A 17,732-nucleotide genomic window follows, 5' to 3' on the forward strand; every position below is an offset into this window, starting at 1 on the left:
TACTAAATAGCAAGCATGCTAGAATTTGCTTTTTTTTGCTAGAAAAAAATACTTTAAACCCCCATACCATTATATATTGTCTGAAAGCAGAGGGCCTGTAGAATAAAATGGTAGCAGTTGCAATTTTTTACTGTATGTGACATAATATTTGCACCACTGTTTATCAAACACATTGTTTTAGGAAAAAAAAAATAAACAAAATAAATTTCAGTACACACTAACACAATATAATAAATTAATTTTATATTTTAATATAATAATAATAATAATAATAATAATAATAATAATAATAAAATAAAAAAAAAGAATGGGTTTGTTTGCATAAATAATGTAGATATCAAACATGTCAACAGTCAAAATTTACGTGCACCCATGAAATGGCAAAGAACAACAGTACTGAAATGTTTCCATAGATAACCATTTAAAAGCCTTTACAGATTATCAATTTCGAGATAACTGTGGGTTATGGCTCCTGAATTATTACTCTCATTCTGATCTTTATGGCTATACCTCACATGTGTGGTGCAATCAATGTTCACATGTACAGGCCCTACACACTGGTTTTAAATATAATAAAAAAAAATGTTTTATTTCATTTAACCTTATAGCTGTGATAGCATGGGCAGGTGATAGGTCCTTTTTCTGGAGACATCAGGGGCCAGATTCATGTAGATTTGTGGCGGCGTATCGTATCCCATTTACGTTACGCCGACACAAGTTTCCAGCGTAAGTGCTTGATTCACAAAGCACTTGCGTGTAAACTTTCGGCGGCATAGCGTAAAGCCGTTCAGCGCAAGCCTGCCTAATTCAAATGGGGCGTGTACCATTTAAATTAGGCGCGTTCCCGCGCCGAACGTTCTGCGCATGCTCCGTTTGGAAATTTCCCACGTGCTTTGCGCGAAATTACCGCGCCCGACGTGTTTTTTGAACGGCGACGTGCGTAACGTACTTTCGTATTCCCGGACGTCTTACGCAAAAAAAAAAATTTTTTAAATTAGACGCGGGAACGACGGCCATACTTTAACATGGATGGTGTAATTTTACACCATCTAAATAGCACACTTAACTTTACGACGGGAAAAACCGACGTAAGAGAATGCGACGAACGCGCGTACATTTGTGGATCGCCGTAAACAGCTAATTTGCATACCCGACGCTGGAAAACTACGCAAACTCCACCGAGCGGCCGCCGGAGAATTACACCTATGATCGAAGGCGAACGAAGCTGTACACCTGTCGGATCTATGCCAAAAGCCGTCGTATCTTGGTTTGAGGATTCCAAATCAAGATACGACGTGGCAAATTTGAAAATACGCCGGCGTATCAGTAGATACGCCGGCGTATTTCTGCTGTGAATCTGGCCCCAGGGGTCTATTAGGCGCCCAATGTCATTCCTCTCTCCAGGGCTGGTGCAAGGATTTTTGACACCCTAGTCAAAACTTAATTTTGCAGACCCCTTGGCTCCACCCCCTTTTCACTGCCCATGTAAACCCCACCTTTTTAGTTAAGCGCTAATGAAATGCAGCCCACCAGCGCCCATGAAATGCAGCCTACCAGCGCCCATCAATGCAGCCTACCAGCGCCCATCAATGCAGCCTCACCAACACCCACCAATGCAACCATACCAGTGCCCATCAATGCAGCCTCACCAGTGCCCATCAAATGCAGCCTCACCAGCGCCCATCAATGCAGCCTACCAGCGTCCATCAAATGCAGCCTACCAGTATCCATCAATGTAGCCTTACCAGCGCCCATCAAATGTAGCTTCACCAGCAGCAATCAAATGTAGCTTCACCAGCGCCCATCAATGCAGCCTACCAGCGTCCATCAAATGCAGCCTCACCAGCATCTATCAAATGCAGCCTACCAGTACCCATCAATGTAGACTTACCAGCGCCCATCAAATGTAGCTTCACAAGCGGCCATCAAATGTAGCTTCACCAGCGCCCATCAATGCAGCCTACCAGTGCTCATCAATGAATGTTTGCTTGCAATTATTCAGGCACACAGACACAGTCCTCCGCCGCCCCTGAGCCTCTGACACTATGTGCGAACGGAGCGGCGGCTGACTGCTGATGCTGAGACTTAGTTGCTTGCTGCAGAGAGTAGAGAGTAAGAACATCAGTGGCCGGGCACTCTAGGCAGCAGGGTGCCCAAGGCGGCTGCCTAGTTTTCTTAGTGATAGCACCCGCTCCGCCTCCCTCAACTGCAGCCAAACAACCACAAATTGTGCTTGATTAGCTGCTTACCTGGTTACAGAAGCTGAATGACTAAATACTTGTTTTTTCAAGGTCCATTCATCTCAAAGGAGATTGGGGAAAGGTACCCAGAACTGTAGAGTCGCCCCAAATCACTTATACATGACAACTTATCACCAGCTGAAAAAAAAAAAAACATTATTAAGCTTCGCCCCAAATCACTTATACATGACAACTTATCACCAGCTGAAAAAAAAAAAAAACATTATTAAGCTTCGCCCCAAATCACTTATACATGACAACTTATCACCAGTTGAAAAAAAAAAACATTATTTAGCTCACAGCTGCTGTTTAAAGGGTAACTAAAGGAAATATTTTTTTAGCTAAATAGCTTCCTTTACCTTACTGCAGTCCTGGTTTCATGTCCTCATTGTTCAATTTTGCTCTGATGTTGCTGTAATTCTTCTCTGTTTTGGACACTTCCTGGTTGTCTGTTTCCTGATGACCACAGTACTGGGAGATTCTAGTTTCTTTTCCAAACCATCACTGCTCTATGGCTCTGTCTAGCACAGAGGCAGGAAATAACATGCAAAAACGAAACTAGATGCAAAAACAAAACTAGAAACTACAGGTACATTATATGATTGATTTTTATCTATTTTTAATCGTTTTTAAAAGGAATCAGTTAACTATTATGTCTCTATACCCTGTAAACAGTCATTTCAGCAAAAAAAAAAATTCCTTTACAACTCCTTTAAGCTTGTTTTATCCCCTTACCAGGAAGTCTGTAAATGTACCATGGTAGACAAGTGCATGTAAACTCAGACGCTGTCAGACTTCTTTTTTTTTCGCTGTCTTTATAATTGCTGGGAAGACTCACTCTCACTATTTGTTTTGATGATCCTTGTTCCTGGTACCTGAAATGAGGAGGATCTCCCAGAGGAGACACATACCACATAATAAAAAAAGGCACAAATTTAGCTATGTACAGTTTAGCCTGTGAAAAATCTGTACTCTTTTTTTTTTAAATAAAATTGGCTGTATCATAAAATGCAGCCTGATCTGTGTAGTCATGCTCAGAAAATTCCCAGGGGTCCCTTTTGTGGAGCTATTAACTATTGTGCTGAAACATGCAATACAAATAGAAAAATTGTTCCTTGATTCCAGCAATCATTTCCTAATCTGTCAGCATGGCACAGAATCACTTCTCTTCTGTTCTGTATTCTCATTTCTACACCTATGTTCTGGTGCTGCAAAATCAATAATAACCTACTAATTAGGTGACAAAAATGAAAGTTCTGTCTCAATCTATATTGTTTCTCTTTCTGAACAATGAAAGGGAGTAGCTTTTGCTAACAAAATCAATAAGGGTCTTTAAAAAGCTTTTTTTTTTTTACCTTTCTGGGGATCTGCGGATGATTGGATGTAATTTAGTTGCTAACAGCATTGCTTGAAAGCAATTTATGCCATGCTTATTGTATTGTTAAAAGACTGAAAGTGTAAAAGTTATTGATCCACTTAACCAGGAGTAATTTCTGCTGACACAATACATTTGCCTAAAAGATGATGTTCAAGTTCAAAACCAGAAACTATTCAGACATGCAAATACCTTTTATTTTCAGAAGGTTCTCCCTGTGCTTTGCATTAGCTCACAGAGTTGCCACCTCCTTATGTTTACTAGTGTTGAGCAGAATATGCCATATTCGATTTCGCGATATATCTCGAATATATATTCGAATATTCGAGATATATTCGCTAAATTCGAATATTCGTGATATTTTATCGAAATTAAATGATTGCGATTTTTCGCTATTGCGAATGCGAAAATAATTGCGATTTTTTGATAACTGCGGTAGGAGCGCTCTGATTGGCTTAGAATATTCGTGATATTTTATCGAAATATCGCAACATGCGAATGCGATATTTATTGCGGAATTTCGAGATATGCTGGAGGAGCGCTCTGATTGGCTCAGAATATTCGTGATATTTTATCGAAATATCGCAACATGCGAATGCGATATTTATTGCGGAATTTCGAGATATGCTGGAGGAGCGCTCTGATTGGCTCAGAATATTCGTGATATTTTATCGAAATATCGCAACATGCGAATGCGATATTTATTGCGCAATTTCGAGATATGCTGGAGGAGCGCTCTGATTGGCTCAGAATATTCCTGATATTTTATCGAAATATCGCAACATGCGAATGCGAAATTGATTGCAGATATTTCGAAAACTGCTGTAGCAGCACTCTGAAATCGAATATGTATGATATTTTAACCAAAATACATATTGCGATTGCGATTTTTCGATCGCGCATGCGCAATTGCGCGAACAACACGCGACCATTTCCTGGAGCCTTGCCAGTTTCCAACTTATGATCGCAGCGCAATCACACAGCAACATGGTTGGAAGCAATTTCACTAAGTCTGAGGAAAAGTTGCTGATTTGTGTAAGTATTTTGACCACTGTTATTTCATCATCTTCAACTGCATTTTAGTCTAGTTTAAAAGTTAGTATATATGATCAGATATTAGTATTTCACAAAAAATGTGTCTCCTGATTTTACAAAACTACAAGTCCCAGCATGCCTGGACAGCTGCAGACACCCTGGTTGGCAAATGTGTATTTAGGCACTTTTCCTTGTTATTTAGCATAATGAATTTAACATTTTTTTGGACATAGGACGTATGCGAACGTCCTGACTTCAGTGTCCTCAAGGCCCAAGGACGTTCGAATACATATTGCCCTTTAGATGTTGCAGAACTACAACTTCCAGCATGCCTGGGAATGCTGGCACTTCTAGTATTGTAAGTTCTGCAGGCCCCCGTTTTTCAGGCCTTTATGCACGGGTCTCTAAACTGTGGCACCCTAGATGCAGCAAAAGTAAAATTCTTAGCATGCACTGACAGACCGTGGCTGATGGGAGTAGTAGTTTTGCAACAGCTGGAGGTGGACTGGTCTTGAAACCCAGAGTTAGGTAACAAACCCGTAGTGTTTTGCAACCATCCTGCCTCCAGCTGTTTTTTTCCTGTTGAAAAGCCTGTGGCGTGCAAAACACAACCCAAAAACTCCACCCTGTGCAAGGAAAAATTTGCACACACCTAAAGAGTGACATCACAAAAAACTGCGGCGGTTGCATACGTCAGTGGTCCTCCGAAAAGGTCCCGTCTCTGACCCCCCGGGGCGTTAGGCTCCTGACAGGGAAAAGAGTTACTGTGGTCCATACAGCCGAAGCCATATGGACCCATCTCGGTCCAAGCAGCGCAATCAACACGCGAACAACACGCGACCATTTCCTGGACCCTTGCCAGTTTCCAACTTTTTGATCGCAACGCAATCGCAGAGCAAGATGGTTGGAAGTAATTTCACTGTATCTGAGGAAAATTTGCTGATTTGTGTAAGTATTTCGACCACTGTTATTTCATTATCTTCAACTGCATTTTAGTCTAGTTTAAAAGTTAGTATATATGATCAGATATTAGTATTTCACAAAAAATGTGTCTCCTGCTTTTACAAAACTACAAGTCCCAGCATGCCTGGACAGCTGCAGACACCCTGGTTGGCAAATGTGTATTTAGGCACTTTTCCTTGTTATTTAGCATAATGAATTTAACATTTTTTTGGACATAGGACGTATGCGAACGTTCTGACTTCAGTGTCCTCAAGGCCCAAGGACGTTCGAATACATATTGCCCTTTAGATGTTGCAGAACTACAACTTCCAGCATGCCTGGGAATGCTGGCACTTCTAGTATTGTAAGTTCTGCAGGCCCCCATTTTTCAGGCCTTTATGCACGGGTCTCTAAACTGTGGCACCCTAGATGCAGCAAAAGTAAAATTCTTAGCATGCACTGACAGACCGTGGCTGATGGGAGTAGTAGTTTTGCAACAGCTGGAGGTGGACTGGTCTTGAAACCCAGAGTTAGGTAACAAACCCGTAGTGTTTTGCAACCATTCTGCCTCCAGCTGTTTTTTTCCTGTTGAAAAGCCTGTGGCGTGCAAAACACAACCCAAAAACTCCACCCGGATGCAGTGAAAAATGTGCACACACCTAAAGAGTGACATCACAAAAAACTGCGACGGGTACATACGTCAGTGGCCCTCCGAAAAGGTCCCGTCTCTGACCCCCGGGGCGTTAGGCTCCTGGCAGGGAAAAGAGTTAGCAACGCATATCTCCCCTATACGTGTATCCTGTGTTGTTAATAATATATTCATAATTATGCAAATGATAATGGCTGCTATATTTATGCAAAAAAGGTGGCGACCGAAATGGCAGGATATAAAATCTGTCATGTTACCCCTGTCATTGATTAATAAGGCGAGAATGCTTCCAATTGTTGAATAGCATACATTTACGTCATATATCCATAAGGCTGTCAACAGAAGTATTACAATATACTTTGTTCTTCATCTTGCAGAAGTTCCTGGAAACAGGATACGATAAGCTGCGGAGGCAGCCAGAGAAAAGGGCTGTGGTCAGCGCCCTAATCGCTGACTTTGGCGGCCAACACGACCACAATGCAATTGTGAAGAAGTGGTCTGACCTGAAGAGGCGCCAAATGGATCAGGTCAGACGTCTTCGGGCTAAATATCATCCAGGTAAGTTATTGTTGACAGTTATGTTTTTTTTTTAAAAAGTGTATTTTGTGCGTGAACTCGAAAGAGAGAGGAGCCGGCCTGCAGGAGTTGGGAGGCCTCCCCCAGAGGCAATCTGCCACCTTTCTCCATGCCCCGGTTGGCAATGGCGGGTGTGAGGGGGTCCTCCCAACCCAACCTCGCATAGCACACCCACCAGGGGCGGGGCTGAGACCACCAAACTCAATTCACAGGTAGCCGAGAGCGGGATCCGAACCCCTAGCTGCAGAGGTGAATCACTTGTCAGTGCAGTGGCAATCGCGTGGAGCCACCGCAGCTCCTTTGGTGACAGTTATGTAAGGTCATATGTAATTCATGTAAGGTCAGATGTTGTTAACCAAGATGCCATGTTGTGCTAACATATATCACCACCAGCCAAGGTATTCATAGTACTGTTGAAAAAAGACATGGGACAGCAGACAGGAACACAGAAGTTATGTGGGAACATAATTTTCCCATTGCTTTGCATGGGACTTTAAAGAAAAACCCCGACCATGGCAAGTGGGGGTGGGTAAGGTTTAAACCACCTATCCTATGTTTGTGGCTGACATATAAGTAACCTGTGTGCCAAGTTTCATATAAATATCTTTAGCCGTTTGTACGTGATGCTGGAACATACATACATACATACATACATACATACATTTATGCACACACACACGTTGAGTTTTATATATATAGATTACCACTAAATTCCTGTGTTAGGAGTGGGGTTGTTATAGTAATCCCGTGTGCTCCATCAGGCCCTTTTTTTAACATGAGATGGTCTGAACAAAACAAAGGAGACAAAAACAGCTCATTTTAACATGGTTGCATCCCAGCTCACGCTCAGTCCCCTGTAGTGCCCACAAGACCCTTTAATATAACATTGTCCCATTGGTTAACTGTCTATATAAATCAATTTGTATTCATATACAATACAGCAGAGTACACAGAATTTGCATACGTCATTAGAAAAAACATTTTTATAATATATGAACATTGTGTTATTATAGGAGCTCCAATGCCAGTTGTCCGCGCCAAGCGCAGAAGGCGCCAGGCCGATGAGGAGGAGGAGGAGGATGCGGCAGAGGAGGATGCGGCAGAGGAGGAGATGCATGAGGAGGAGCAGCCAGGGCCCTCCCACTCCCCAACCCCAGCTCCTGTTGAGGAGCAAGCTGAGGAGCTTCCCCCCCCCACCACCCCAACTTCTCAAGCAGAAGAGCAGGAGGAAGAGAGCGGTCCTGTGAGCCTCATTCAGGAAGGTAAATATGTGCACAATGATTAATAACATTTCAACAACAAAATGTAGATATAAAAATGGACAACATATAAAGCGCACCTGTCAGATTGTAGAACCATAATATGGTATTGATGCTAGAAGTATACAGGTAGTGCATAATTATTAGGCAAGTTGTATTTTTTGCGGATTCATTTTATTATTGAACAACAACCATGTTCTCAATGAACCCCAAAAACTCATTAATATCAAAGCTGAATTTTTTTGGAAGTAGTTTTTAGTTTGTTTTTAGTGTTAGTTATTTTCGGGGGATATCTGTGTGTGCAGGTGACTACTATTACTGTGCAGAATTATTAGGCAACTTAACCAAAAAATAAATAGATAGCCATTTCAATGATTTATTTTTAACAGTGAAACCAATATAACATCTCAACATTCACAAATACACATTTCTGACATTTAAAAACAAAACAAAAACAAATCAGTGACCAATATAGCCACCTTTCTTTGCAAGGACACTCAAAAGCCTGACATCCATGGATTCTGTCAGTGTTTTGATCTGTTCACCATCAACATTGCGTGCAGCAGTAACCACAGCCTCCCAGACACTGTTCAGAGAGGTGTACTGTTTTCCCTCCTTGTAAATCCCACATTTGATGATGGACCACAGGTTCTCAATGGGGTTCAGATCAGGTGAACAAGGAGGCCATGTCATTACTTTTTTTTATTTAATACCCTTTCTTGCCAGCCACGCTGTGGAGTACTTTGACACGTGTGATGGAGCATTGTCCTGCATGAAAATCATGTTTTTCTTGAAGGATGGTGACTTTTTCCTGTACCACTGCTTGAAGAAGGTCTCTTCCATAATCTGGCAGTAGGACTGGGAGTTGAGCTTGACTCCATCCTCAATCCGAAAAGGCCCCACAAGCTCATCTTTGATTATACCAGCCCAAACCAGTACTCCACCACCACCTTGCTGGCGTCTGAGTTGGACTGGAGCTCCCTGCCCTTTACCAATCCAGCCACGGGCTCTTCCATCTGGCCCATCAAGACTCACTCTCATTTCAGCAGTCCATAAAACCTTAGAAAAATCTTTCTTGAGATATTTATTGGCACAGTCTTGACGTTGCAGCTTGTGTGTCTTGTTCAGTGGTCATCGTCTTTCAGCCTTTCTTACCTTGGCCATGTCTCTGGGTATTGCACACCTTGTGCTTTTGGGCACCCCAGTGATGTTGCAGCTCTGAAATATGGCCAATCTTGTGGCAAGTGGCATCTTGGCAGCTGCACGCTTAACTTTTCTCAGTTCATGGGCAGTTATTTTGCACCTTTGTTTTTCCACACGCTTCTTTTGTTTGATGATCACGCTTCAGAAGCTTTGCAACTTTAAGAGTGCTGCATCCCTCTGCTAGATATCTCTCTATTTTGGACTTTTCAGAGTCTGTCAAATCCTTCTTTTGGCCCATTTTGCCAAAGAAAAGGAAATTGACTAATAATTATGCACACCTGATATAGAGTGTTGATGTCATTAGACCACACACCTTCTCATTACAGAGATGTACATTACCTAATATGCCTAATCTGTAGTAGGCTTTCGAGCCTATACAGCTTGGAGTAAGACAACATGCATAAAGAGGATGATGTGGTCCAAATACTCATTTGCCTAATAATTCTGCACTCCCGGGATGTGTTAGACACATAACAAGTGTATACACATGATAATGATTGATTAATAAGCAAAAAAAATATTTATTTATTTGGTAACGTTATTTGAAATCCAAATGTTTTTTTATTATATCCTAAAAGCATCAAGAGATATGAGGAGGCAGAACAGACTCATCGAAAAGACCCACCAGAGGATCCTGCAAAACCAGCGGAAGATGAGCTACCTCACCCAACAAAATGCTCTGCTAGAGCAGCAGCTATCGGGTCAGATTGCGGAACTGCACCGCATTCAGAAACGCATTGATAGCTATATTTAAATTTATTTTTGTATTAAAAAATCTTATTTTTTGGAAATGTTTCATTTCTTTTTGAGATAGAGTTGTAGGTTTTTCAACACATCTAACTTCACATCAAACAAATCAACATCAACACATTTAACTTCATAATAAGCAAAAACATTTTATACTATTATTTTATTTAACATTAACCTAGGACAAACTAAAGCACACGACACAGACACGACGAACACAAAATAAACTGTTGAAAAATGAACATAACAAAAGCAACAATATATATATATATATACAAAGAGAGAGAGAGGGAGAGCAAGAAAGAGAGAGAATGCAGATGAGCTCTTGCAGACAGCCCAATGGTTGCAGTATAAATGCCGCAAAACAGGGTTTAACATAAGGTTCATTGTTATAGTTACACTTGCTGTTTAGATCCGGTCTGGTAGTCCGGTCTGGTAGCTTGTAGCGGAGGCTGTTGGTGGATCCGCTGTGCCAGAGAGGTCATGAAGCTTTACTCAGCATGGAGGCAGCAGCAGGAGTATTAAAATATAATATAACTAGACAATGCATTTCCTGAGGAAAATGCGAGTGGGAATGCTGAATAGCTTAATTGGTGAGCCCCTTGCCAAAGACATTCACCATAACCACTACACTATCTTTAGGACACACAGCTTCTTTCTCTATCTGCAAAGTATAGAGTATGCTGACTTCCTGGTCGCCCCTCCCCCCTCAATAGGTTTCCCCTCCCCCCCAGGTCAGTGAGGAGGAATATTGCACTGAGGTCAGGAAAGTTATTTATGGAAAGAAATAACATTACAAACGCTTTTAATTCACAGATCTAATACATGATTTAAGCCTCCAAACAAAGCTTAATAAATCCTCAAACGTACATGCAATTGATACAACGACTACACCGTTTGAAATACACGGCCCTTGTAAACGCATCGATATGAAATTTATGTAGATAAACTTAAAAATGTGGCCATGTCTGCGATTTAGAAAAGAGCGTCTTTGTGAGTTCTGCAGCAACATTTTTTAGATAATTTCACATGAGAGTCTATGAGACATAATTTCTGGCAGTTGCTCCAATAACTAAAACTAAAATACGTATCGCAGAATTGGTCACATTGCCATAAACCAGACAAGCATAGCTACGTTTTGATATAAAAATTGTGTATGAAAAGTAGATCTTGTGGGCGTGAGACCAATTTTTTTCCCCTTTTTGTAAAGATATTTTTAATTACAAAGATCTCCAATGTTAAGGTCACATGACAGACTCTAAATCCCCTCCATAGGATTACATTATAACCTATTGCATTTTTATGAAAAATTCGCAAAACGTAAATTGCGTTTTCACCAAAAAATTGTAAACGATAACGATCTGAAAAGTCATAGCCGGATAGCTAAATATTTTGTGACCGCTTTAAAGTTTTTTCAGTGTCTGTAAGTGAAAGTATGAAGTAGCTGAAACTTTTGGCAGGGCATGTGAATTCAAAGGGGAAAAGGATGTTCTCATTGACTTCAATGTTAAAAAAAAGGGTCTAAAAGCTTAAAATTTATAAAAGTGTAAAAAGTAGAAAAAAACTTGAAGAAGTCCCATCATTAGCTGAACGAGACGAACATTTTTACAGTTGAATGGTCTCAATAGCTGAAAGTATGCCGAAGTTACGCAGAACCAAAAAACGTAAGGAATAATAAGATTACTAAATTTACGGATATCAATACTGGAAATGTTTATTAAAGCATTCACACTAATTAAGATTAATACATTTACGGGTATCCATACTGGGAATGCTTATTAAAGCATTCCCACTAAGTATCACACAGGCATGATTTACAAGCAGTAGTGGTAATAGTAATACATAGCATAAAAACACTTGGGGAATACTTTACAGCATCAGTAGTGGTCATAGTAGTCAATAGTGTACCAAAAATTTTGGACACAGGTGTCTTGACTGAGCTGTAATAGTAGTAGTAGACATTGACAATACAGTGTCAAATCACTCGGGCAAGAGGTGCCATGATGAACAGCAGTCTTAATAAGAGTATATAGGGTGTGAAATAACTGCTGACATAGGTGTCTTGACTGGGCAGCAGAAGCAGCAGTAGTAGTATTAACAGTAGTAGTTGATACAGAGTCATATCACATGGGCAGGAGGTGCCATGATGAACAGCAGTAGGAATAGGAGTATATAGAGTGTCAAATAACTGCTGACATAGGTGTCTTGACTGGGCAGCAGCAGCAGCAGTAGTAGTATTAACAGTAGTAGTTGATACAGAGTCATATCACATGGGCAGGAGGTGCCATGATGAACAGCAGTAGGAATAGGAGTATATAGAGTGTCAAATAACTGCTGACATAGGTGTCTTGACTGGGCAGCAGAAGCAGCAGTAGTAGTATTAACAGTAGTAGTTGATACAGAGTCATATCACATGGGCAGGAGGTGCCATGATGAACAGCAGTAGGAATAGGAGTATATAGAGTGTCAAATAACTGCTGACATAGGTGTCTTGACTGGGCAGCAGCAGCAGCAGTAGTAGTATTAACAGTAGTAGTTGATACAGAGTCATATCACATGGGCAGGAGGTGCCATGATGAACAGCAGTAGGAATAGGAGTATATAGAGTGTCAAATAACTGCTGACATAGGTGTCTTGACTGGGCAGCAGCAGCAGCAGAAGCAGCAGTAGTAGTATTAACAGTAGTAGTTGATACAGAGTCATATCACATGGGCAGGAGGTGCCATGATGAACAGCAGTAGGAATAGGAGTATATAGAGTGTCAAATAACTGCTGACATAGGTGTCTTGACTGGGCAGCAGCAGCAGCAGAAGCAGCAGTAGTAGTATTAACAGTAGTAGTTGATACAGAGTCATATCACATGGGCAGGAGGTGCCATGATGAACAGCAGTATTAATAAGAGTATATAGGGTGTGAAATAACTGCTGACATAGGTGTCTTGACTGGGCAGCAGCAGCAGCAGTAGTAGTATTAACAGTAGTAGTTGATACAGAGTCATATCACATGGGCAGGAGGTGCCATGATGAACAGCAGTAGGAATAGGAGTATATAGAGTGTCAAATAACTGCTGACATAGGTGTCTTGACTGGGCAGCAGCAGCAGCAGTAGTAGTATTAACAGTAGTAGTTGATACAGAGTCATATCACATGGGCAGGAGGTGCCATGATGAACAGCAGTATTAATAAGAGTATATAGGGTGTGAAATAACTGCTGACATAGGTGTCTTGACTGATCCAGAGGAGTCATGGGAGAAAATCTTGTGGTCAGATGAGACTATAATATAACTTTTTGATCATAATTTCACTAACCGTGTTCGGAGGAAGAATAATGATGAGTACCATGCCAAGAACGCCATCCCTAATGTGAAGCATGGGGGTGGTAGCATCATGCTTTGGTGGTGTTTTTCTGCACATGGGACAGGGTGACTGCACTGTATTAAGGAGAGGATGACCGTGGCCATGTATTGCGAGATTTTGGGCAACAACCTCCTTCCCTGAGTTAGAGCTTTGAAGATGGGTCGAGGCTGGGTCTTCCAACATGACAATGACCCAAAGCACACAGCCAGGATAACCAAGGATTGGCTCTGTAAGGAGCATATCAAGGTTCTGGCGTGGCCTAGCCAGTCTCCAGACCTAAACCCAATAGAGAATCTTTGGAGGGAGCTCAAACTCCGTGTTTCTCAGCGAGAGCCCAGAAACATGACTGATGTAGAGAAGATCTGTGTGGAGGAGTGGGCCAAAATCCCTCCTCCAGTGTGTGCAAAGCTGGTGTAAAACTACAAGAAAGGTTTGACCACTGTAATTGCAAAGAAAGCCTACTGTACCAAATATTAACATTGATTTTCTCTGATGTTAAAATAGTTATATTCAGCACTGTAAATACATCAGGTCCGGGGCTTTATCAGGGAATGCATGACAAGGGACCCTTCAGCGCCCTGAACCGACGACGGGTGCCAGAAAGTCACCGCCGATCCAGGACTCATTCATCTTTATGAATGTGAGTCTGTCCACGGAGTCTGTGGACAGACGGGTCCTCTTGTCCGTGACCACCCCACCTGCCGCGCTGAATGTCCGCTCAGATAGTACGCTGGAGGGGGGGCAAGACAATAACTCCAGCGCATACTGAGCGAGCTCGCGGCAGGTGTCCAATCTGGCAACCCAGTACTCCATGGGGTCGTCGGTGCTCATACTGTCAGAAGCACCGACGGACGCCATGTAGTCTGCCACCATGTGGGCCAGCCGCTGGTGGTGACTACTGCTGCTGCTGCTGGTGCTGGTACTGGGTCGCTCGGTTTGGAAGAACATCCTCATCTCTTCCATTAGGTCCCCTGCTCGGCTGCAGCTGGGTGCAGCCACCTGCTGGGTGAGATGAGGGGGGACAACTGGAGGCCGGGGAGTTGCCTGCTCCAACCGTCTGACAATGCCTGCCTGCAGTTCCTCCATCCGGTGCTGCCTCCGGCTGGCTGGGATGAACTGCTCCAGTTTCCCCTTGCACCTGGGATCCAAAAGGGTGGCCATCCAGAAATCATCCCTCGTCTTGATGGTCTTAACCCGGGGGTCCCTCCTGAGGCATCTCAGCATGTGGGCAGCCATGGGGAAGAGCACAGCCCGCTGTGACTCCTCAATGCTGGCCAGGTGAATGAGGTGCGACTCTTCATCCCTGAGGCGCTGCTGGTCAAACTCAGACATGCCCAACCCCCGGACTATCGGTGCCCCCAACACCGGCTCTCCCTCCTGACCAGGCCCTGACTCCGGGACGACACCAGCAACCACCTCCTCCTCCTCTTCATCATCATCCTCCTCCTCCTCCTCCTCGTCCTGGCCCTGGTCTCGGTGGAGCATTGCTGACTCCTCCTGCTCCACCAAGGCACTCTCCCCAGCCTCGAGCAGGCGATCTAGTGTCCTCTCCAGCATGAACACTATTGGCAGCACGCTATTGAGGCCGATTTGCTCACTGCTGACCATCTTGGTCGCCTGCTCGAAGGAGGACAACACTTGGCAGACCTGGTTTATCTGCCCCCACTCCGCACAGGCGATGAAAGGGAGTTGTGGTGAAGTCCTCTCAGTGCCTAGTTCCATCAGGTACTCCCTCACCGCCCTTTGCTGCTCCCACAACCTCTTCAGCATGTGGAGGGTGGAGTTCCACCGCGTCACACTGTCCACAATCAGCCTGTGAAGGGGCAGATTGTACTCCCGCTGCAACTTGGACAGGGACGCGGTAGCGGTTGGGGAGCGCCTGAAGTGGCTGGCAATCCTACGCGCCTTTGCCACAATGTCACTCAACCCTGGATAAGTGCGCAGGAACTTCTGCACCACCAGGTTGAGGACATGTGCCAGACAGGGCACGTGGGTCAGACTGCCAGCACTAAGGGCGGCGAGTAGGTTGCTGCCGTTATCGCAGACAACCATACCTGCCTGGAGCCTTCGGGGTGTCAGCCACTTCTGGACCTGAGCCTGAAGTGCTTTCAGCACTTCTTCTCCAGTGTGTCTCCGGTCCCCTAAACTAACAAGCTGGAGCACGGCCTGACAGCGCACGTGCCCCACACTTGAGTAGCTACGGGGGCGCTTGCTGGGAGGCTCAGCAGCTGCGGAGACAGTGGCTTGAGGGAGACCAGCAGTTCTCCCCTGGACACCCCGGGGCGGCACCACAAGATCGGTTGCCGCCGATCCCTCACCGACGCCTCGGAGGGAAACCCAATGGGCCGTGAAGCTGATGTAGCGCCCCTGCCCATGCCTGCTGGTCCAGCCATCCATTGTCAGATGAACCCTGTCGCTGACAGCGTGATCCAGCGACAGGGTTACATTCTGCACAATGTGCTGGTGTAGGGCAGGGACACCAGTCCTGGCAAAGAAATGGCGGCTGGGGACACGCCATTGGGGTTGGGCCTGCTCCAACATCTGCCTGAAGGGGTTGCTGTCAACTATGTTGAAGGGCAGCAGATGTTGGGCAATAACCCTTGCCAGGAGCCCATTGAGGGAACGCACACGTCGGTCTCCAGGGGGGAAGGGAGTGGTGCGGTCAAAGGCGTCTGAAATCGACGCCTGGCGCCGGACATCGACGCCTGGCGCCGGACGGCAGTGCGGGACACAGACGTGGAGGGTGCTGTGGAAGTAGAGGTCTGGCTGCCGGTACCAGTACCTCTACTAGAGGGAGCGGGGGGGCATGACCTGCTGGAAAGAGATGAAGATGTGGCAGGGGCTGCTGTACCCTGCTCACTTGTGGTGGTGGCGCTGCTACCACCACCACGCTTCATCTCGTCATACACCGCCCAGTGGTTTATCCTCAGGTGCTGGTTCAGGGCTGTGGTACCCACCCGAGCCAAACACTTCCCTCTCTTCACCCTCACTTTACAAATCCGGCAGATGGCCACGGTAGGGTTGTCTGCCACCAGGGTAAAGTAATTCCAGACAGGTGACTTCAGCACCGCCCTCCTGTCAGATGGGGTGACGCTTACTTGCACCTGCTGGGACTCGGTGCGCACAGGTGGAGCTGCCTGCTGCTGCTGCTGCTGCTGCTGCTCCTCCTCCTGACACCTCCTGCTGCCATCACCAGTGGAGACCCTGACGATGGTCTCCCTGGTGGTGACCTGGCGCACCGTTTCACCAGGGTGCCTACCTTCCCCGTCGTCACTGACGTAGTGAGCCGACGCGTCAGATGGCAACCATGATGGGTCACCCTCTTCGCCCCCAGAGATGTCAGACCAAGGGCTGAAATGTGTTGGTCTGAGGGAACCAACTGACATGGAGCCTCTAGCCTGGCTCCGCTGTCCCCTCACCCACGCCTGGGTCTGACTAGGTGCTGCTGTTTCCTGCACCAAAACAGCAGCACCAGTTTGAAGGGATGTCTCTGGGATACTGCCAGCAGGTATCCCATCCTCCTCATCCATCCCTTCAAAAAGGTCCTGACCATCAGGACAGAGCTGGAGGTCTGCCTGATGCATGGCCTCCCCCAAGAGATCCCTCTCACTGTCGCTGTCGAACAGTAAGATGCTGGACTCTTGGGGGCTGGGGGGGCGTACTACAGGCACCGGAGTAATGGTGGTACTACTTTGAGTCGGGACCGACGACTCAGTGGCACTGCTGTGCCCCATGTAGTCCACCACTACTTCAGCCTGAGATGGCAATATCGGGCGGCTGCCCGATGGGAAGAACTCCCGGATCAGGCGTACTCCCCTTGCACCCGATCCTCTACCACTAGTAGGGGCACGAGAGGTACCCCGTGCTGGCAGCGATCCAGCACTGGGAGTAACTCCCCTACCCCTGCTGCCACGGCCACGGATGCCGCTCATTATTGCTGATATGTGTGTGGGGGGGGTAAACTTTATTGGGGGGGGGAAATGTGAACAAAATGTGTTTTTGTGTATTTTTTACAAGACAGGCACGCAGACAAAGACGTACACAGACAGCTACTAAACTATAAGAAAAGTAGTACACCAAAGACAAGGACTACAAAATTAAAGAAAAAAAAAAAGCACTAAACAAACACTAACTTTTTTTTTTTTTTTTTTTTTTTTTTTTAAACACAAAACACAGACACTAAACACACACTAAGCTAAGCTAGATTAAATAAATGTACACTAACAGTGTGTACACTTACTACACAAAATTTAACTAAACTGAACACAAAACTTAGCTTTTAGAAAAGCTCTTTAGGAAAAACTAAACAAAATGTGAACTGAGAATGCCTAGCAAATATCACTGAACAGC

The sequence above is a fragment of the Rana temporaria genome, chromosome 1, assembly GCF_905171775.1.
Source record: "Rana temporaria chromosome 1, aRanTem1.1, whole genome shotgun sequence".
NCBI classification, from domain to species: domain Eukaryota; kingdom Metazoa; phylum Chordata; class Amphibia; order Anura; family Ranidae; genus Rana; species Rana temporaria.